Source organism: Trichoplusia ni, chromosome 10 (genome assembly GCF_003590095.1).
Source record: "Trichoplusia ni isolate ovarian cell line Hi5 chromosome 10, tn1, whole genome shotgun sequence".
NCBI lineage: Eukaryota > Metazoa > Arthropoda > Insecta > Lepidoptera > Noctuidae > Trichoplusia > Trichoplusia ni.
This window is the reverse complement of record NC_039487.1, coordinates 10,656,725-10,681,390: the sequence shown is the minus strand read 5'-3', so window position 1 is coordinate 10,681,390 and position 24,666 is coordinate 10,656,725. Positions and strand designations below refer to the sequence as shown.

Sequence of the window (24,666 nt, the reverse complement as noted above, 5' to 3'; positions counted from 1 at the left end):
TGAAATTTGACTAAATTCGCACTATTCGTACATTGTTTAGGATCTACAAAATAATTGGAAATTCATTGCATTGACAGTGAGTGCATTGAATTAGAGAAAAAAATGAATTATTTGAATGTTATAACACATTTTTTAAATTAATATATCAAATTATTTCAACAATGAATTTTTAATTAAATAATTCAGCGGTTGCCTCACTCGTATTTATCAGGACTATTAACGATTTATGAAAGACAATTACTTAGCGCCTACTCAAGCTCCAACGCAAAATGACAAAATATTTAAAAGTCGCTTCGATATTCTCTAAACGACTTTCACAACACGCAGCGGTTCCTCCCATGTTTTTAAGCTGTATGTTTCCACAAGTAATGCAGTCATGGTGTATATAATATAGAATGAGGGACACCATAGACTAAGCGATCTTATCTACTAGACTCTATGGTCAGTGCTTTAAATCGTCACGTCTAATCTTATGAGACAGGTGTGTTTAAAATTATTTGTTTCATCATTTATTATTACAATTTAAAGCCTTTTAACCGGCGTAATAAAAGAGGTAGGATTAATAGGAGAGATATCATTTCTGATGTGAAGGGTGGGCGAAACTGGGTGCTGTCCAATGTAACCTGACCTTCAAAAAGTGCTACTTAGTAGCCTAATTTGAATAAATGAATTTTGATTTTGATTTTGATGTTCCTCGAAGCTCCGACATATGAAAATATGTTTTTTTTTATTGGTCTTAGCTCTATTTTTTAAATTGCTAAGCTATGTCTTCTCTTGATCATTTTCTGCTGTTTAGTTTAAAGTTATGTTGCCTATAGAATTTTTGTTAAATGTTGTATCAGGCACGAAGGATTTTTTTCAAATTGTTATAGCTGTTTTGGAGATTTGTTATATCATATAAACATACTTGTCAGATTCTTAGTATAGATTTAAGTTATTACCTTTTTTGTTACTTAAAATTCAGGAATCTGAAACAAACAAAAAATAAGTATCAAAGCGATATCCTATAACAATAGCAAAATAAATAAACAATTGCTTTATATGATGCTGTAAAGGCTTTGGAACAAACATTTTGAATTTTCTTATAAGTTAAGATAGTTTGGAACGCTAAAGATTTTGTTATCATCTATACTAATTTATAAAGCTGAAGAGTTTGTTTGTTTATTTGTTTGAACGCGCTAATCTCAGGAACTACTGGTCCAAATTGATTTTTTTTTGTGTTGAATAGACCATGCATCGAGGAAGGCTATAGGCTATAAACCATCACGCTGCGACTAATAGGAGCGAAGATACAATGGAAAATGTGAAAAAAACAGGGCAGGTATTAATCACAACTTATATCTTCTATCCACGGGGACGAAGTCGCAGGCAACAGCTAGTAAATTATAAGAGCAATTCTTACACAAGATAAGTAGAAGTACATTTGAAGTATTTTTTGGTAGCGAATGTTTTCCCTTAAAGTCTCATTTCAAAAATAAACTTAGCAGCCTTATTTCGCCCCTTAAAGTACCATTATAGAAGCATTGTGGAAGCGCGACAGCACGATACACGGCCTATAGCGGCATCTCTCTTACACTTCTGCAATGATATTACTTAAAAAGGTACCCGTCCACAGGTATATTCTGTTCCAAAGATTAGCAAGCCCATACAGACGAACACTTCCTTTTAATAGATAGCATCGCGTTCAATGTTCATGCCGACTTATTGAAATGGGTATAAACGATTTCCGTGCAACGAGCTTATCAGATACCGAGATCAAAATGCTTTCTTACGTGGACTAACATGTCGTCTTATTTAAATTAATACCACTTGGTAAATTAATGTCCCACAGCTGGCCAAGAATCTTTTATAAAAAGAAGGATTTATTAATCATTTCCGATTCCAATTTAAAATATTTAGTGGAGGTTCTGATCGCAGTTTTTCATAGCCAGTTGTCAGTTAGGATCGAGAATATAATAAAACAATATGTAGTGAGATGTCCTAAGCATAAAATGTAAATCATTCATCACATTATTTAAATAAGTAATAAAATATTTTTGAAAAAACAATAAGATTCTGTTAAAATGGTACAAAAGCCTATAATATCATTGCGACGTTGTCCGTATAATATTCAAGAATCAAAAAGAATATTTTTGATTCTTGAATATTATACGGACATATTATGTTCAGTGTTCTTACAGAAATTCTGTTTCAAATTCGCAAAAGCAATTCTATCGCCACGTGTTTTCTAGAACTGTAATAAACCCGCAAATATTTGCAGAATTCACATAAATTCACGTTTTAAACGGCGTTCCGTTAAACCGCATACATTATATCGTATATATTACATATAAATAACAGCCAGTTAAAACATATATATGTTTATATAAACATAAACAGACAGTTTCCGTTGCAAACACGACGAATGAAGTTTATCGGTAGACATTCGCGTAATGCGAAGGATACATAGATCAGTAAACGAATGGAGTGTTCCTTTCGTAAAGATTATTTTGGTTATTGAAAAACCTTTACATAATATTGCGTTACAGGAATATTTTTACTGAATTAAATAAATTGTGAATTCTTTTAAATATCGGTGTTTATGAAATTCTATTTGTTTTTTCTTGTACAATTCTGCTAATTTTCACGTAAAATTCTCTTTACTTTATTAAGTTTTATCATAAAGGTTCAACTGATCCCGTTTGTAGATCCTGTATTGTCTTGCAGTTGTTTTTTGCCTACGAAAATGTAGTAGTAATATTAAATGCCATGAATGAAATAATTCGTTATTGCAATGTACCCTCCATTCATTTAATAATCTGTGGTCAGTTAAAAGTATTGCGTGCGTTCATATCCGGTATCATTCAGAGGTGTATCTTTGGGATCTTGATACTAGCCTGAAGGTAAGTCAATGGCTTGAAAAAAATATAAAATAAAATACACGAATAGCCGATTGGGTGAGGTCAGCAAGTCACAAAAGGTTCAAACCCCGCGTTGAAAAAAATGCTTGTTCTGAATCTGGGTGTCTTTGTGCTTGTGATTTGAATGTTTGCGAAACCTCCTATACAAGGATAAAATAAAATAGTGCGGTAGTTGTTTAAAAATATCGCAATTATTTACAAACAACGTTCTTTAAAAGTACCCATGATTTATTTACTGGAATTTCTGACTCAAATTAGTGCTATGTGTGAAAATAAGAAATAGCTGATATTGTCTCCCTGTTCTCAGGGACACCTGACACGACAATTTTAAGTTAACGCGTACGTCCTTGAACACCTCCAACACAGGTCGACCAATTCTCATGAAATTATGTATGCATATTGAGTAGGTCTGTGAATCGGACTACATCTACTAACATAACCCATTTTTTTATTCTCATGGCAAAACAACGTTTGCTGGGTCAGCCTGTACATGTATAAATGTATACATATAGTTTAAACCAAGTGTATATAGTCAGTCTTGTCTGTCACGCGGAAGCCTGGAGTTACTTCAAATTGTCCGCTCCTATGATTAAGTATCCGATACGAGAAACCAAGAGTTTATTTTAATAGGGGACTGGTCTCTTTCAAGTTTGGTATAAGTAATAAACTTTTGGGACGAAGTCCCTTACGACTCAATACAGGTGATGTCGAATGCAATTGGCTACTTGATAATTTTCTAAAATATATTTCATATTCTATTGCAACAACTGTCAAATAGCGAATTAAAAATATTTTCAACTTTCAGCTTTCGTGTTCTGTGATCGAAGTACTCGAAGTACGATGGTATTGTTTTGGTTAATGTCGGAGCTATTATGACCATCCTCTTGCACCGACATCATAGCTTTAAGTTATAATTATATTGCATTATCTTGCAACAGAAGTCTCGGACAGTGCGAAAGAGAAGAAACTATCAAACGAAAACACAGACAGACACACGACTTCTTGAACTAAGATTGTTTCAGTTATATAACGTGATTGAGATGTTGATGTTCTAGAAGTTGAACATGCTGTGTGATGAGTTTAGAAGGGTGTCTTTGCCATTCTTTCTCTCTCCGGTAAATGACGTATATGAGAGACAAAACAGAAAAAATATATATACATAAAGGCGAGGTTCAGTGCTGACAAAAAACCCTCAAAACCGCCACTTTTCGAAGTTTAAACCACAGCATAAAAGAATAATGTTTACTCAGAGATGTGTCTCTGGCTAGTTTACAACTGATGACAGCTGAGATACGTCAGAGTTTGCAGCCCATTATATTGGTATACTTAATAGGCTGCCATTTTGGTCTTTAACTGGATCATTCCCAGTAACATTTAATGCCTTTTTTCTGGTTTTGAACACAAATTTTGTATATAACAGAATATTTGTCAAGAGACTCGTTTGTGACTTTTTTTCACAAAAGTTTGGAATGCTGATAAAAAGTAATCACAAGTTTCAATTAACTCCATAAAGCAGAATTAAAAAAATAGTATTTTCGATTTCGTCGGCAAGTGACAGTATCTTAATGATGGGTGTCAGTTTAAAAACATTTTTTATGCAAATCTAAAGAATTTTCTTAACCTAAATGTCTAAACCCACGCCAAAATCTTCATGTAAATATTAAACCCATTTATTCTTTTATCAGTAAACCGACAACTGTTTTATGAAGTCCGCCTTAAGGCTTGCCATATCGTTACAATCACAGAGGTTTGTTAATGTCCTGCTCGTTCGTAATAGCGACCATTGATTACACGTCTTTAATGATATAAACCTCTCGGGTGTTAGAGTTGTGTTCCAACGCATAGCAAACGCACATCATATTGCCAGGTGTAATGTAGAAACAAGCAGTTACTCAACTAAGTATCGTTCTTGCATAAAGCAATCGTCCTTTATTTTAGGAAAACGACTTCCACATTAAGGAATGAAACCTTTGTGTTGCTATGTTTCACAAATATTCACAAAGACACTCAGAACAAGTCTTGGTGGGTCACACAAATGCTGGTCATACTGATCTATACGAATCGGCTATCCGTGCAGTCAAGCTGTTAGGTTAGCTGCTATGGTGCAAGCGAGAAAGCGCGCTACACAGAGCTTTCTGGTCTCGCTTCCACCAAGACAACAGTCATGTTTCACGAGCTATGCTATGTTGAGTTGATCACAGGACCTACCCGGAATTGTATTTGATATGGGATACCCAACATCTAAATCGCTTAACATGTTATTCATTGCGCACTAGAAGCCGATGTTTCCTGTGTGTGTTTTTGCTCAGCAAGTAATGGATGTTGTATACATGTTATGTAACAATCCGTTAGTATTTTTTGTTGTTGTTTGTGGTCACGGTCACATGGTCGCAGAAAATCTATCGTCGTTTTATATTTGGGGTATAGAATGAAGCGGTTACTGATCCAAATGTTTGTCGAATTAAATGGTAACTACATTCTGTGTCTCGAAGTGCTCAGTTATTTCATAATGGAGTGCTAAGAAACTGAAACCGAACCGCAGTGAACTTTCTTAATCTGTTTGGGAGATATAATGCGACGGACAGACAGATAGACAGACATGTTAAGCTCATGACACGCCTTTTTTGCGTCAAGGGTTAAAAACGACCGTCAACAATACAGAAATATCAATACACGAGCTCTTAAAGTCAGAAACCTGAAGCTGACATAAAAATAAATCTAGAACCAACTGAAATCACTTAACCAATCAATTGCACTTCAGACATCAGACAAAAACCTTATCGGCAGCTCCACAAAGTACCTTCAAATGGAGTCGTAAGGCATTCATATGCCCTTTATCATTGGATAGCGATCTTCGCTATACTTCGTATCAATAACTCTTGGCCGGACGATTCATTCATTCTTCCAACCCTTGTATGTCTTCATGGCGTATCGTGTCCGTGAATCGTGATTGAACATTCAGATCTGGATGCGTCACGTATGTCTGTCTGTTGTGGTACAGATGTATGTAGAATGTCAAGTCGTTTAGATCATGCAGCTGTGCTTGGTAAACTTGAACTTAACTTGAAACTGAAAAGCTGAAAGTTTAGAAAAAAGATTGTCAAGTGCAGTATGATTTTTGGAGGTTTCCGTATCAGTAGAAAGAAAATTCTTAAAGAAAAATAAATTTGGTCTCCCCTCAAACTTATGACCGTACTAATTTGTGCTTTTTAGCTGTCTAGTGTCTAGGTATCATGTTTCTGGACATAAAGTCGGATGATGCCTGACGACAGAGAGTTAGACGGCAATACGGACCATCAGAGCCAAGAGTTCCGTTTTTAGATCTCATCATCATCATCTTTTTTTACTCTATCTTTTTCCTAACCAGTCAGTTTTATTTCGTATTTTTGTTACCTGCCTATTTGAGCTCAATAGTTTATCGCTCGATCTGGATTTGGAACTAGGTAGAGTACACAATTATGGGCTCGTTAGAGTTTCTTAATGCTACCTGCCACTAACTAACCTTCTGTGCCTTCCCTGCACTGCATCAAAACCTTACAGAGGTACATGTCACGTCTAAATGACACGGCGATGGTGATCTCATTGCGTTTTTGCACGACTCACCTGCGGTAGAGCGTTAGTCTCCAAAAGGCCATAAATCTAATACCACACAAGGAAAACTCAATTCTAACATCTCGCATATAAGGCTATTATCGTTTGAAGGGAAATGTAATTGAAAAAAAATGTAGTTGTATGTTGAATTTTATGTATGTGAGAATTTTACGCCATCTCTATTTATGTCGAGTTTTTCTTCTGATCGATTTAACAAGAATTCGAAGTATGATGTTTTATCCGTCGGCACATCTGCTGTTATTTATCACGATTAATATTTATATACAACAGTTTGTTCGGATTTTCATTGCTAATTTACAAATCTAACTGAAAAAGCAAAGAAGCTCATGTTGTTCTTAATTAATAATTTTATTTCTAGTTATAGGAAAGAAATATTGCGGGTACTTTTACAGTCCCGTAGACGTAGAACAAAAATGTAACTCTATTGCTGAAGCACCGCTGTCTGTCCGACCGTCTATCACCAAGTGGTGTCTTATGAACTCTGATAGTAAGACAGCTTTAATTTTCACAGATAATTTTTAATGTATTCCTGCTGCTGACAGCAATGGTCATCACAGTCATACATTTGATGGGTAACCAATCTAGTTTGCACTAGACCGATTTTTAATTTCGTATGCATAGCATCATGATATTCTTCATTTTTTTTACGTATATAGTATTCAAAAATACTTTATTTTGGTTTAATTGAACCCTCATTTAAAAGCGGGACCCCAAACTCCTTTAACTAGTGAGACAGTGACCTCACAGATCCATGTAATGATAGTCCGCTATCGGATTCTAAAACTTTTTACTTATGTTTTTTGTTTGTACCGTTGTGTTACTATTTCGTGGGAACTTTTATCAATGGATTACTGTTTTTGGGATCCATACAATTGTCTGTATTGTCGACATTCGCATCACTTCTGTTATTTTTATCAACATCAGCAGTGTATGGGTCTAAATGTGTTTGTTTTAAAGCTGTTTATTCCGAAAGTATTTTCTTGACTGTCCTTGAAACAAGAGTACCTACTTAAGAATGTTTTCTCCAGTAATTTTGTAATTCAGGTTGTGCATCATTTAACTAAAGCCTAAATTCTTTTTTAAAGTTTTTTCTTTCCATGCATCATTTACCACTACAATGTCTAATTTATTTTTCCGCAGTATTAGCAACGCTATTGATACATCAGTATCGTAATTGTCAGTTATAATTAATCCATAAACGCATACATAATAATGTGTGAGTCACATTACTTCTCACTACCTTATAAATACTTATAACCTAACTAGCCGTCATTGGATGTGAACATCGAAGTCCTCTGTGCCTCTATGAGTCTCTACATTACATTTGAGAATCACAGAGACAGACTGACAGCTGAGGGCGACACTCTGCTAAGAGTCCACTGCGCATCGTTTTTACATACAGCTGTCAATCCAGACCCTAATTGTAACGGTGCATTAACGGTTAAAAACGCTACAAAAGAAACCCTTATCCAAGAGGATCTAGATCTATAAGCGGAAGCATGCTCGCAGGATGCGGTTACCATCGTAACACTAGACCGATAGCCGTGGCGCCTGTATGTATTACAACACGATCTGGAAACCAGATATTACTAGTATTAAATACTTAGCACTTTGTATTACGTCAAGGGTCTCGATACATTGTTGCGGAATCGATCGATTTATATTAATGACGTCAATGCTTAGGGTTTGAAACCTGCTTTATTGATCGACTCTTGATGTGTAGCTTTTATTAGTGCTAATTCTCTCTGTTATAAACTGTGTGCATTATTAGCTAAACGATTTATTTTTAAAACGTTTTTTTGAACGACTCCCGCATTTAGGAATTTGTTCCTTGTTTCGCGGGGGATTCGGAAAAATTCAAGTCACATGCACAAAGACACCCAGACTCAGGCGGGGGTTGAAAACCTGACAGACATCGCGCTTAGTAGATTTGGCGTGGTTACCTGAAAAATTCGGCTATCCTTGCAGTCAGTATCATTTAAAGTAAGCATTCAAGCTAACTGGATAGATTCATTTTTCAGAACAAATGTATTCTCATTTTGATCGAACTGACTGTTGAAAAAGCTACCACAAAATAACTGAAATATTAAACACTAAAATCAAAACAAAAAGACATGAGGCTTTAAAAGCCATACAAAGGAATATTTCTAAGAAGTCTCCAACCAAAGCGTTTAGTAATAAAGGGCCAAAACCACTTTACAAGTCACGCATTTACTTACAAATAGAGGACCCTTTAAGTTATTAGAAAAACAAATACAACTAACTGTTAGCCACAAAGTAACTTAAATTTCTTCGTTGAAAATATTTACGACCTTAGAAACAAAGTTATGGTACTAGTATTGTATTAAGTGTTCTAGGAGTAAATAAATTTTGCTATTTTCCATAGAACTGTTTATTTGTAAATTGAAATACAATGACGTTTGTTTGCACTGGGCCTAGAGCGTGCCCTGTGGAACACCTCAAATTTACGGTATAAAATATATGCTTAATTTAATACGAGGTGGTGATTTGTAAAAGGTTGTATTTAAAAATCGGGAAACTACAATTATAGTAAAAGAAAAACATTAAGAATTCAGTGTTTTTTAATATAAATGTTTTTGAGTGAGAATGAATTGTTTGTCTTTATTTATAAAGCCTGGGTGGTGTTGCTAGACAAGGTTAAAAAAACTTGAAGCACGTTCAATTTCAAAATCAAAACTCATTACGTAATACTAAAGGCATACTCGCGCCATTGGGGAGGCTTATGTCCAGCAGTGAACGAATATGGGCTAATGATGATGATGACGAAAGGCATAATCTACCTCCGAATGATAGAGACGAAAGAGAAAAGAGATGTGTCGTCTCGCTTCCACAAGTGCAACAATCTTACTTTAAAATATGGCCTTCATATGTTTGTTTCAATCAATATTTATGTAATAAAACAGGAAGTACTAGTGACATCGGTCGTGCCTCTTGGTAATTTGATTAGTACCTACCAAGGAAGGCCAAACCTTATGTAATAGCGGTATCAGATGTTCGGTCTGTTGGCCTAGTGGTTAGTAGCCCTGGCTGGTATACCAGAGGTCGTGGGTTCGATTCTCAATAAAGATAAAAGTTTGTGTGAGGAGCAAGAGTATTTTTATCAAGAATTTGAGGACTTTTTTAATACACACGATTTTATGTACACGGGATCATTTTTGCTCACAGTTTGGCATTTTGTGCGAAATTGTATTTCAATACCTGTTACGGCAAATACTAGACGTAACATATTTCTATGATATCAAAGGACGTTAATAGACCGGTTTTAAACTCCATATTAAGTAAGATTATTCGTCACCGGTGTTTCGTTAGCTGGTTTATCCGTTAAGAAATTCCCAGTAGCTGTAATTAGTTTGGTGAATTGCCATTTCTTAGAACTAGGGGTTTTAGTATTTTAATAAAACTGTATGGATGAGGATAGACATGGAGGCTTTGTAAATGTAATTCACCATATAATAGCTACCTAATAGTTGGTGAGATTATGATAATCTTTGTTTTTAAGGTTGCATACCCTAAGGGTGAATAAGGAACCGGTCTTTCCGTCCGTCACCAGGCACCACTCATGAACCGTGGTAGCCAGATGAATTTTAGTTTTTTTACGATGTATTTCTGTTGTTGCTGTAATAAAAGACGAACTAAAACTAAAAACAGATGTTAAGCAATAAATAAAAGCAAGATTGTCACGGCGCAACTTGGGGCAGGCCTATTACCAGCTCTGGACCTCGATAGGTTGAATTAATTAATTACATTGTCACAAAACCGATTCGTTTTTCCTAAGCCTATTTGAGAGGAACCCTGAGTGTCGCGGGTCCGATTCGCAACTGATCGGTTTTTATTAATTTATTTATACATTCATGTTCAATTGTGGTACCCCAAATGATGATAAAACATAAAATATTTTTTAAACCTAGACTGGCCTTGGAAAGACGATAATTAAATCAGCACATCTCCTCAAGCGACTCAAGAATACTAGAATTAGAAAGAATCTACATAGGTACCTATTCCCCACCTATTTCGTCATACCTCACACCTTAATTAAAACTAATTTAAATAAAGCCTTCACACGACAGGCGTTACTCTAGAACCAATAAATCAACATCATTTGCTTCTAAATGCTCTTGACTACCAAACCACGGTCTAGGGTCATCGCGCCAACAATAATTACTACAACACTTCGCCACCAGAACAAAATACTACCAAACCTCCTTGAAAACCCCAACAGCCTTATCATTAGAAGCATAAGGTTGAGTGTTGAATATCAAGCTGTTCTTTAGTTGATGGTTTATATTTGTTTTTCGGTAATGGCATTGACACCATACGTGATCTGGTTGTATGGATTTAGTTCGGCCCTTGGGTTTGGCAGTATGTTAAGCAGATTATGCAATACAATTGTCTTTGAATGTCCTGTGCTGTGACTAGCAATTGCATTGCGAGACAATGTATCATCGTTATATGCATGCTTTACAACTAAATCACATTCATGTTATAAATGCTCAAGAATGTGAGTGTTTGTGTGTGTATGTTTGTTACCTCTTCATGTCTAAACGGCTGGATCGATTTCAGTAACTTTTGGTTTATTTTGAAGGTAGCTGGCACGTTGGATTAATTAAAGACATTGTCTTCATCAAGACAATGTTAGAGTTAGTACTAAACAAAGATTGAGTCATAATTTTCCTAAATCACATAAACATATACAATCACACAACACTTTTTGTTTTTCCTTCCCTACTACTAGCCCGACTCGCGCTTGACCGGTTATTTTCATTTGATCTTTTGGATATAGCGATTGTTGTGATGAGCCTCTAGTCCCCTAGTTTTTGGATGAACAAGAAGTTAAATACTTATCTGTGAGAATATTGGTGATTGTAGCACTTTTATCAAGAGCACAGATACTAAGATAAAAAAATCGATTAACAATAGCCACGAACTTGCAATTGAAAACGAGATAGAATCATAAACCTGTCTTATTCAATTCAAACGATTATTAAATTCAACTAATTGAATCATAATAGAGTATTAAACGGTTTCCTGATATACAGATGACCGCACATGATAAAATTGTAGTCGTTATTCCAATGCAATAAGATCTATTTTCGTAATTTTTATTGTACATCATGTCGTTCCCCGTACCATGTCCGTTACTTTCCATTTCAATTTGTAATTCACTTTCTTTCCTATTATTCTGACCAATGCATTCATGTACCTGAATCGATTTATTTTTTGTTACAAATTGTGTTCGTATATTTGTGATTTAATGTATTGTTATTTGTACGTGTATCGGAACGCGCGGCGAAAGTGACAGTTCGGAAAGATGGCGCGCAGCGCGCTATTTATTGATAAAATGTAGAAAAAAAATCATGATAAAAATCTGTCTGTGAATTTAGTCATAGCTGGACAAATATCTTGACGCTTACGTACTGTAATATTTAAAAGATTTTCTTGTTTTTTTTCTTTTGAATAAAAACTTATTCAAGTTCTTCATAAAAGTAATAGCAAAAAAGACGTTAATTAAAGCGTTAACATTATATGTAGATATTAAAATGTTTGCGTACATTTACCTAGCATATAAAAACAGTATTTTACGTTTCTTCCTAGTTCATTAGGGTTGGCATGCCGCACCCAGGCTATCCTGAAATACCTAGGCCGCTAGGGTCCCGTTTCGACTTTCATTAAACGTCATAAGGAAATATTTATGCAATTCTCACCTTTTTAACTAACTGCCAAAGGTGAGATATGCTTGTCGAGCACGTTTTTGTAAAGGTAATTTTTATGAGTGTTTTTAATCCAGTCATAATTATGATGGTCATATTTCCTCTCTTAGTCTATTTCATTCTTAAGCTTCGATACCTTATTGGTGAGACTGCAAGACTGCCAAGCCAAGAGTTTAACCCCAAGGCTAGCACCGAATTTTCGAATTTACATGGAGTGCGATTAAGAAAGAGGAAATACACAGCTTTCGTTTTCCGGAAGGCTCGTAAGTATGTGGGTCCTGCGCTCATCTCTCTTCGGTCGTATCGGATTGCCCAACGGGCTATGAGAGTACAGGAACGTAATGTGCTGTGTTTTCGCTCACGCTTGTGCACTATAATATGTTCAAATGTGTTTCAAAAGACATTATTATTATTACTGCCTTTAATTTCTTCATTTTTGTAGCCAACGGTAATGTGGTTCTGTTTTGAAAATGGTTATGGTTTTTCTATGAGGCCGTTATTAAAAGAGATAGGAAACCGTACACAACACGTCGAAAGGACTATGGCGGGCCCGGGAGACGTTTTATAAAGTTTAGAAACGTAATTAGATTATACGGAACCTTCAATTATTACATCAAAAAATATAATAATTGTAATTTCTGTTTACATAATATGAAGCAAATTAACACACGTTAGGCGTTTAATTAGCAATCAATTTACAAATGACTCGGGAAGTTACATACATAATCATACGAATTAATTCAATACATACATTAATACTGTTATGTGTGTCTGTACGCATATTATGCTAATATTTGATAGACGGTAAATTTTAAATGAATTAAAATGCATGTTACTTTGAAGAAACTTCGTTTATTTTCAATGTCTTGTTTTGTTAAATTGATAGAAAGACTAGTGGTTAACAGTTTGGGTCGGACTGACACTGAGGGTTCCCTTCAAGAAGGCTAACGAAGACAAATCATTGCGAAGGATGAATAACCGGACGAACCGATTTTCTTGTTTTTTTTTTTATTTAACGTCAAATAGTCTTTTTGTCCCATAAATATTTCATCAAGATTGACTCAATACTTTTATTTCAAATAAGTTGTAGGTACGTTTTAGTTGTTAAAAATATTGCAAAGCTACGGTAAAGCAACTTGTTACCTATGTTCCAATTCCTAGTACAATAATTATTTGCATAAACACTTCACACCCGCTAAGGTATTGTATCGCACTTTCTCCCATACATTCTTTCGTCGCAATCATTTTCCGAAGTTTTTAAACAATGGTGATTTTATCTACGAGATTTCCCACAGCTTTATTTATTTTCTTCTTACATTTTTGCAATATGCGAGTACTTAATAAAGCCTGTGTTAGAGAATGCATGCCTACTTAGCACCAGGGGTCTACTGCGTTTGTTGAAAGGAGATGGCGCGCTACATGGCGTAGAGTGTCGTCTCTTTTTACTTAGCACTAGCTATACACAACATTCCGTAACTGGTATTAGGTACCTAATAAAATAATAAAAGTGATGTGATTTACATGTGGAACAAATGGCAGCAGTATTTGTACGATTTGCTCTATTGACTTGATACAAGGAGAAAGCACAACAGTCTTAAAACATAATGCTGTTTTTTTTAACATACCTACTTGTGCCTTAGGTACGCAATCTGCCTGAGTGCAGAATTTGACTATTCCGGAGTAGAGCATAAGACAAAACAAAAAAAGGTGATCTGCACGTCTAATACGGTCTAATGCGCTTAATACAAAATGTTTTGAATAAATTCAATCTTACAAGTCACCTTGTCCTAAAACTGTGACACTTTAAGCTATTAATAATTTAATACACAGCATGTAAGGCACAGTAGCAACGTGTGAAAACCATTAAGTTCAAACTAATAAATATGGCCAACACAAAGACTAAAGGCAAATAGAGGCAAAGAAGCGACATTCCCACAAGATAATTAGTCAAATTGTGTAATAATCACGCAACGAACAAACACACAGGCAGACGAACAAATCGCGTGCATTTCTCAACGACGCAACTGGTGTGACATCTAGTGACAGATGTCAGACTAGTCTTAAACAATATGGCTGCCAGTTGACGTTTGAATGAATGAAAAAGTGAATGAATTGTTGCAGTTTTTTTTTTGTAAGAAGGGCCTTTGCAACTTTCCTTATGTGGTAATCGACCTTTGTGGAGGTTTAGTCTGAATATGTGAGGATTAGATAACTATTGATTGCGGCTTGAAACTGACATCAATTTGTGGCCTTTAACTTTGTGTAGATACAACAAGTTTGGTTATTGGACGTTGTTAGAGTATATTTGAGAAGCGTGTTGGATTTATTGTTTTTTTTATTGCGACAAAATAGTTTTATTTAGTAATATTGTGTTTTTTTATCAATGGTACTTATCGGGATGCGTTGAGATTTGAAGTTGACATAAAAATAGATGAGAAAAGCTACTGTGTAATTATTTCTGGTTTAGATAAAATATGTAAACAATAGATTTTTTTTAAGAATAGGCACGTAAAATATACCCCAGTAAAATTTATTCACATAGATAGCTGAGCGGTGAAGGTCACAAGGTGTTGTGGGTTCGATATCTGTATCGAGAAAAAATATACACATATTTTCTAAAAAAAACAAATGCTTGGTGAGCGCTCATAGGGAGGATGAGCGCTTTTCGTTTTTGTGGAACTTTCCTCGACTCTCATTAAAATACTCAGCGGAGGACTTGTTTTATCAAGAAACAAACAGACGTAGTATTGAGTAACAAACATGTAAACAGCCTTAACGCCATTTTTGTACACCTAAATTGGTAATTACTCGGTTCGTTTCCGGTAAGACTTGTTCGTCGTAATATTTACACAACATTGTCTCTGGTTATGTCCGGTAGTTGCCGGACACTCATGCGCAGACAATAGACACACTTTCACTGATCACTGTATGTTTATTATCTTTGGCCTCTCATAAACAGGTTTTCTGGAAGCTTTGTTGAGTCTAAAGACATATTGTTTATTTTTATTTATTGTCTTTAATTGGAATATTTACAATTTAATTTTTTAACTTCCACACTTTTCTCAAGCTTTATTTTTTACTTTTATTTTTTTAATATCACACATGATGGTGTTTAAAAGAAGTCTTCATTTGAATATCTAAATCGATCTTCGTAATATGTCAATGTAATCGTTTTATCCCGCGTAAAGGCGATTATTCTCAATAGATTAAACAGAGTTATGCAAAGTTAAGCCTAACTGGAATAGACCTTATGAGAGATTTCCATAAATGGTTGTACAGTCAACTACAACGCTAATATCCTGCATCATATTATTAACAAAGTCTTTTCCCTTTATTGACCTAGTTTCTACCACGTGTATTTTATTCATTACTGTAAGAGACCTGTGCTAAGCCAGAGTGTTACCTATTTCAATAGTTTGTTTTATCAAACTTGGTCTAGCAGTTTAAGTTTGATGAATGGTTTTTTATTAAATTTGATAAATGCTGGCTTTGCCCAACAGTGGAAATAATAAGTGGGCACGATAAAAAATTCAATGTATCTTCACGTACAAACTTGTAATATTATCACATTCACTTTTGCTCTCGACTGTACATAGACAATCTCGTTCGCAACATGTAGTCTACTTTCGATTTCCTAACTACAACCTCGCGATACCGTATCGCATTACCATAACTATACGGTTTGCGTTTAGGGTTACACTATAGGGTAAAGTGTGGGCGAACGTGCGAATTTGCGTTACGATACGTAATTGAAATTAGGGTGTACCGAGTTTGTGAATTTATTTGTTTGGATATAAGGGCTTGAGTTGTCTGTTATTTTGGTATTATCAAGACATGTTTTGTCAACACGTAAAGGAATTTAGTCTGTTTGACCCTAAACCTTCGAGTTCACAAGAATATAAAAACTGTTTTATTATCCGTATCTTAGTTTTTAAATTATTGTTCTTTTTAAAGGCGCACTCTTGCGTAAATTGCTGAGGCCTTTAAAGACGTCCAGCGAGGGCATTCCACCAGCTCTATAGGAGAAGAGACATTGACGGCCAGTGTCACAAGATAACAGGCAGCTTCTCATAGTACACAAGCTATGGCACAAGTGTGTGCGCTGGCCAACACAAGTGCACTCTCTGTTACATTACTCTCACAGCGCGATGCGACGGCAAATCGTCAGATTGGAGAGATCAGACGCAGGAATTACTCTTTTACGAAACACGGAAGATGATTTTATTTCCAAAAAATCACACAACATTGACAAGGTCTGTACATGGATTGGGATCGAACTCGAGACGTTTGATTTTGCAGTCCTACGATCTTACCACTAGGCTATCTTTTCTATCATATTATGTTTTCTTAACTCCCACAAGACTGGGAAAATAATTGCCTAGACAAAGTTTCTCAACGTGTGTGGAAAACTGAGGCGTTTTCCTGAGAACGAGGCAAAGGCAACGACGGTATACTGCCATTACGCAATAATTTATCTGCGACAGTAACAAGGTATCGTTCTTTCAATCATTCATATCGTACTCGGTCACTCATCACTCTATTTTAATTTACGGATTACAGTCGCAACACTAAACACTACGTGGGATAAGTTCTTAAAGATAAATAAGGTTTTACAGTTCAAGAGTGCTACGTCATGGCGAGTAAACATGGAAAAACATGATGACGTCATAGGATTTTTTACTAACAGTTTATTCTACGGCATTTGGCGTATCTCCAAAAAAAGTATTTAAATAGTAATAAATAAATTTAGTTATTATTACCTACATACTTACCTTGTATAAATTGTGAAAATACTGGATATTGCTAAGTTTAATTTCGACATATTTGTGTCCAAGCACAAAAAAATGGGGGCTAATCAAAGATAATTATGATCAAAAGACATTGAAATGAAACGACTTTTACGGATTTTATCGCGGTTTAATTTTTGGTTTTAGTTCCCGACGTTTCGACACCTTTGCAGGTATCATGGTCACGGGCAGACTGAGATGGTGTTCGTCTTGACAGAAGATGTTGCTCGTTCTACCTTCATATTTTTAATTAATTATTTATGGTCCGACCTACGCAGTATGAGCTCACTGTGTCGTGGTGTCTTGCAGCGCTGCTCTTGGGTTTAGCCTTGAGTTTTTGTATTATTGGGTCCCAAGTAGGTGATATCTTCCAGCCATCTTCTCTATTGAAATTAGGGTGTTTTTTAATCTCAATAGCCTCGCGAAACATCCTTGGTAGGAATTTGGATTCTTTAGCGAGGATCTGTGGTTGATCAAATCTAATATAATGGCTGGAGCCTTCAGCATGTTCGGCGACTGCAGACTTCGTTGAGCGGCGGTGTTTGACGTCAGCTATGTGTTCTTTTACGCGGGTCCCTATGCTTCGTTTAGTTTGACCGATATAAGAGAGGCCGCAGTCACAATCTAGTTTGTATACTCCTGCATCTTGTAGAGGTATGTGACACTTGACAGATGGTAAGGACTGGCTAATCTTCTTGGGCGGCTTGAAGTATGTTTTAATTGAAGCTCGCTTCAGGATGTAACCAATCTTGTCAGTGACTCCTCGGACGTATGGTAGTACAGCAGGCAAACGATCAACTGTGGCTGGCTTCACTCGGTTTCTGTGACCGAGTGAGAGATGAGATGACACTTTCACAATTTTACCATCTAACCAAGTAAATGCATTTTTAAAACATCTCAACTCCATAAATAACAAAATTCAATTCACTATGGAGTTGGAGGATAACAAATCTCTTGCCTTCCTAGACATATTAGTTAAACGGAATCCTGATCAGACCATAAGTCACACCGTGTATCGCAAAAAGACCCATACAGATAGGTACTTAAACGGTGAATCTCACCACCACCCTAAACAGTTAGCTACCGTGGGAAAATCTTTGTTTCAGAGAGCACACGGACTCTGTGATGACAGACACCTTGCCGCTGAGCTTCAACACGTCAAGCAAGTACTGCGAGACAACAAGCTCCAAGTTCCACGGCCCCGTCACAGAAACCGAGTGAAGCCAGCCACAGTTGATCGTTTGCCTGCTGTACTACCATACGTCCGAGGAGTCACTGACAAGATTGGTTACATCCTGAAGCGAGCTTCAATTAAAACATACTTCAAGCCGCCCAAGAAGATTAGCCAGTCCTTACCATCTGTCAAGTGTCACATACCTCTACAAGATGCAGGAGTATACAAACTAGATTGTGACTGCGGCCTCTCTTATATCGGTCAAACTAAACGAAGCATAGGGACCCGCGTAAAAGAACACATAGCTGACGTCAAACACCGCCGCTCAACGAAGTCTGCAGTCGCCGAACATGCTGAAGGCTCCAGCCATTATATTAGATTTGATCAACCACAGATCCTCGCTAAAGAATCCAAATTCCTACCAAGGATGTTTCGCGAGGCTATTGAGATTAAAAAACACCCTAATTTCAATAGAGAAGATGGCTGGAAGATATCACCTACTTGGGACCCAATAATACAAAAACTCAAGGCTAAACCCAAGAGCAGCGCTGCAAGACACCACGACACAGTGAGCTCATACTGCGTAGGTCGGACCATAAATAATTAATTAAAAATATGAAGGTAGAACGAGCAACATCTTCTGTCAAGACGAACACCATCTCAGTCTGCCCGTGACCATGATACCTGCAAAGGTGTCGAAACGTCGGGAACTAAAACCAAAAATTAAACCGCGATAAAATCCGTAAAAGTCGTTTCATTTCAATGTCTAACATTCGCGTAAACCTAAGAAACCACTATCAAAAGACATATTTAAGATATGTATAGTAGTGTTGTGTATTCAGCCTAACCACCGTTGTAAAAAGCGTGATGTTGTCGAAGTGGGTCGCCCACGGCAGGGACGGCACAGCAATCTTACTTTCATCGTGTGACCTCACGATGTGACCCCGGCTGGGATATTAGACCTTTGTTACGACACAGGGTTAAGGAATCTTCAGGTCCAATTGGGTTATTTTTTTCAAGCAATTAAATTAATTGATGTTTGTTTTTTAATAATTGAATTGGAGTAAACTTATTTAGTAAATGAATACGTAATTACGTACATGTATTTAAGTAATGTGAACTATGTTTTTTTTTTAATAAATATATTTTTTTTTTTTTAATAAATATATTTTAATTTTTAATAAATATATTTTAATTACAACTAATTTATCATTAATGGGGATAGTTTTAGAATAGGTATGTTTGCTAACTCTCCACGCTCAAACGCTTTGACCGATTTTGATAAACAGATACTCTGCCGTACCGTGTACCGACTTGTTACCTAAAGAAGGGTTATGTTTTTGCAGCAATAACAAACTAGTCATAAACTAGTAACGCAAGTCTGGTATTTAAATGGTTTTTCCATTAAATAAGCTTTATTTAAATAATTCTACTTGCTTTAGCTTACCAATAACTGAAGTAATGAAGGGATTATCTCGTATTACCTGAAACATAAAAACACAACATAATTAAACGAATGATTAGATGAACAGATTATTATAAGGTGATGTTTGGCCGCTCGGATAGCTAGTGGTTTGGGTCACCAAGCGATGTGTCGCGGGTTCGATCTCCGCGTGGGACAAGCATTTGTGTGATCCCCGAATGCTTGTCTTGAGTCTGGGTGACTTAATAAATGATTAATCAAATTGGTGCTGGAGTCGTTTAAAAAAAAGATGTTCGTCATTACGTCAAAGTTTAGATAAAAACTAATCAGATAATACCAAATATTTGAATCCGTGATATCCATTAGATTATATGTAAGTACATCTGTGTATGTGTAGTAAATTCTTATCAAAATACGATGTGAAATTATAATTCGATAAATATGATAAGAAATCTGATTAATTTTGTGATGAATGATGTACTATAGTAATAAAGATAAACTGATATATACAGTTATTGTTCCAAAACTTGTTAAAAATATATTCCGTCATTTGGTTTGTTGTTTAACAAAGTTCAAATCATTCTGATGTGACGTCACGATAAACTGTATGTTATTTTACACAAGCACATGTTAAACAAATAAACTGTGTGTAGTGTTTGTAGTTTTATTTTATTTGGTTAATATTTATTGTAGTAACAGCAACAAAAATGCATGATTTGTGGAAATTTTAACTGTCTTTCTATAACGGACGTTATAGCAAGGCACACGGATGGATAGAAGTTGTTAGGAGAGAGGCGGAGACTTAGTAATGCAATGCTCTTTTTACCTTTTAGAAACTGAACACGAAAAAAGCATTAAAACACACATCATGATTACCTATAGATATGTCCATAACCCATTCGAGTTAGGTAGAAATTAAGACATGCTCTGCTTGCTCAGCAGCTTCACCGAACGCCCTTAGAGGCTTCAAGAACTCACATTAAAAACTCCGGAAGGGAAAGAACAGAGTGCCTGCAACTATCTCATATAATTATATGGTTGTATATGCGAAAGAGAGACGTCGCTCTACACCGTGCATCGTGCTATCTCGCTCCAACACCTACAATGACAAGACAGATGTCTTACTCTAAAGATGACTAAACAGACCTTCAAAATAACTGTAGGTTAATATTTAACGTGCATACTCATGAATATCAGTTTATCTTTACACGGTATGTGAAGGTTTGAACCGAGGCCGTATTGTTTATGAAGACATTGTTCGTCCAAGTTAGTCATACGGTGGATAAATTTATGCATTGTCTGAAAATCAATAACAGACAGGTAACCTAGAGATTATCGATGTAAACTATGAATAATAATACTTTAAAAAGGTTAAATTTGTGATGTACTTACCCCTACAACGTAAAAAAAAATACATGAACATGATAAGACATAAATTATATAGGTCCCTTTAGTATTTTATTTTATTCTGATCATTAATCATTTGTTGTTAAGTTTTTAAGAAAATGATGTCACTTTTATAGTGGGACAAGTTCACCGTTCGTGTCAAACCAGGATCAATAAATTTCAACTTTTTAAGCTTGATGGCATTTAGTCAATAAAAGTCTGATACTCCCATCCGCTCAATTCAAAAGGGGAGGAGTCATTTGGAATTGTCCCATACGGAAAAGAAGTATAATTGAATGCACGGATAGCCGAGTGGTTGAGGTCATCACGCCAAACCCATTTTGCGCGACGTGTCACAGGTTCGATCCCCGCGTAGTACATGCGTTTGTGTGATCTACAAATGCTTGTCTACTGTCTGGGTATCTTTGTACATGTTACTTGAATGCTTGTGAAACTTCCAGTGACACAAGGATTAAAATCCTTGACGAGGAAGGAACTTAAATAAAATGTTTGGACCGACACCAGAATCTTTAGCTTCAAACATCCCGTTTTACTCATTGCCTACGGAACTCTAAAGCAAAATTACTTCATACGTATTAAATGCGATTACGTAATCATCCAATGCGTATAACCGAACAAGGTAATAAATTCAAAGGCAGATGTTGGCAATGTCGCGGGACAACACCACTTCCGGACAATTCTTGAAATAACTAACGTGGTAAGATTGTACATACAGCTGCAAATATCTAAGGAATGCTTGCTTTAATTGAATGAATTAATATTATACACGTTTATATGAACATACCTAATAATGTTATTCAAGTGTATTTATTTATTAATGAGAGGGAGGTTTTTAACCTGTATTGTGACATCGATGGTTAAAAAAAAGAAGATCTGTGGAAGAAAATCTTTTTGCAATGAAAGCAATTAATATTAAGCTGATGTATGTACCTTTTTGACAGATGTCATTATATAACAAAAATAGGTGAAGTGTGATTTTCGTATGTTTCTTCTTTTATAGGTGTGTCATTTACCGACTTATTGATGAAGGAGGTATTCGACAGGTATTTTCTACCCCTATTTTACCGTAATTTCGGATCCTATTTATGTGATTATTTTTTTGTTCGATGCGAAATAGTTAGCCTGATATTTTAATTTATTAGCATCAACGTCGATTAAAATTAATGTAATTATTATGTTTTTTATATCCTAAGTCCTTTACAACTATATAATCTGCTCTACTTTCAACCAGCCCTTACTTCTTACTCAAATAACATAATAAGTAATAACAATAAAGAAAGTAAGTATCAAATTATCTAGACGGCAATAATGAGAGTACTTAGTATCAAATTATCGGAAATACATCGCATTACAACCAATCATTTGATTTAAGCAATAAATATAATAAGACAACACAGACTAACGCCTTATATAATTGAGTTATTTAAAAAAGCAAACAGTAGGCTAACCATGATCTTAACAAACATTGTCATAGCTTTTATTTCAAGGATATTAAGCCCATTTTCGTAAAGCATTCTTTGCGAACTGACCATATGAATAAAAGTTGGCTAACATAGTTAAAGCTCTTATTACAACGCAATAAGGTCTTTTCGTAAAGCATTTTTCTCGACTGACCATATCACTTTGACCAACATTGTGATAGCTTTTATTCTAATAAAATAAAGTCTATTTTTGCTAAGCATTTATCGTAGTGTCTGTCGTACAAGTGGAAATCATCGTTGAATGACTAACAGTTTATGTCACCTTAATGCTCGCCGTTATGTAAGAGTTGTATTACGTAACTACACATGTCTGGTAGCTATACACTGTCCGTTTTAAGAAGATACTTTTGACAGGTAACGAAAGGAACAAATAGTCACGAGAAGCATGTTGATCAGTCGACCTAGAGTGAGATTCGAGCCTGAAATTGTATTTCCCTTTAACATATCTATCATCATCATTATCCACAGCCTTTATCCTCCCACTCTTGGGCGTAGGGCTCCCCTTTTTCGTGCCAATATCTACGGTCCTGTTCGAGCCTCATCCAGATTAAAATACCTATTGTTATACTTAATTACCTCATTTTCCCGCCTTGAAACGGATCTAAACTTTAACTTCAACCCGCGTCGAGGGCACGGCCTGGGTAGATATATGACGGACTCTTAAAGACTAAAAGCACCCCGGACTCTTTCAACTGCCGGAGCCTTCAAAGACAGCGGTTCTCTTGAGAATTTGTCCTATTAGACTTCTTCTCAAAGTGTTTGTATATAGTTAACCCCTCTCTCCTCATAAGAACGAATACGTAAGACGACGCGACCCATACCTATTTGTCAAGCCATGCTAACAAAGACGTCACAACGACTTTACAATTGACTAAATATGCAGCAATGCATTTAAGGATGTAAAATATGTAGGAAGAGTTGCGTCATGAGTCTTTAGCATGCAAATAAATTGCAGCCATGCGCTCTGGACTTTCTCTAAAAAGCCTAATTTCTCTTTTTACTGTTACATACTTGAGTTGCATTTTTGTATGGTCATTTTCTAATGCAGTTAGTTGTTGCATGACCAGTTGTAGAATTAATTGGTCTTTAAAAATATATGTAGGTATACACACATTTAGAACAAGTATCTATATCTTAAAGTTTAGACTATTTTAATCGATTACCTATTTATCAATTACTGGAGTATTATATTTTCGATAAAATCTATAAAACAAATCAACGTTGATGTTTTAGATATTTTTTCGTCACGACAATATTTTCAATGGGTGGATGAATTAGTGTTTATTCCGTTACGTCACAGATGTGGAAAACATGCATACAATTCTTACAATTTATATCCGTCTACGTCACACATCAAATTGGTATACAAAAAAAGAATTCTTAAATTTCCAAGAAACAGAAAAAAACATAGTTATATAATTACTGAATGATCAATTTTTAAACAAAAAGCCTTATTTTCGCCTCTTACAAGAACACAGGTTATTAACCCAAAAAACTACAATTCAACAAACTTCGCTCAGAAGTAATTTGGCGACTGCAGGCGGACCTCAGCTCCATATACATATCAAATAATGGAGCATTCTGTCACCAACCGGTCCGCATTTGGACCTCAAGGTAGTTTGGTCCATCGCCCACGTAAAACATTCGTAAGACTGATGAAAACGTCAGTCCCTTTCCGGTAACTGGTCCAAGGCGAGTCTTATCGTTGTATAATTAGTTATTAGGTACGCCCAATCCTTAGGGTTAACTTTGGTTTATGTATTTTTGAATAGTACTAGGAGACGATGAAAAATGTGATTAAAATTCGTAAATATTTTATTTGACAATGAAGATTGTTCGATGGTATAAATTGTTTACAAATGACATGTCGATTCGTATGTTTGAATTAATTTAACAGTTTTTGTTGTTCGGTGCATTTCACAATGTGCGAGAATTCCTTTAAAAAGTTCTAAATTTGCGAAACTTTTGGATGAAACTTTTTTGATCATAGCCCTTAATGTAGGCACTATTTTGCTATTGAGCTATTTTTTCATTACAATGACGATAATATGATTGTTTTAATTCTAGTTATTTCGAATTCTCGAAGTTCCACCTTATATCCCAATATATTTTTTTAACCACTGTGGTCATGTTGAAAAAAAAAAACGCTATTT

General features: G+C 35.7%; 1 protein-coding gene across 1 annotated transcript in view; it reads right to left on the bottom strand.

Moving 5' to 3' along the window:
- Window positions 1-24,666, bottom strand: part of LOC113498198 — a 71,963-nt gene that overhangs the window by 18,692 nt on the left and 28,605 nt on the right. Inside the window, exon 3 of the mRNA XM_026878138.1 lies at window positions 942-968. The gene's annotated coding sequence lies outside the window, so the exon portion shown is untranslated. The remainder of the gene's footprint in view (window positions 1-941; window positions 969-24,666) is intronic.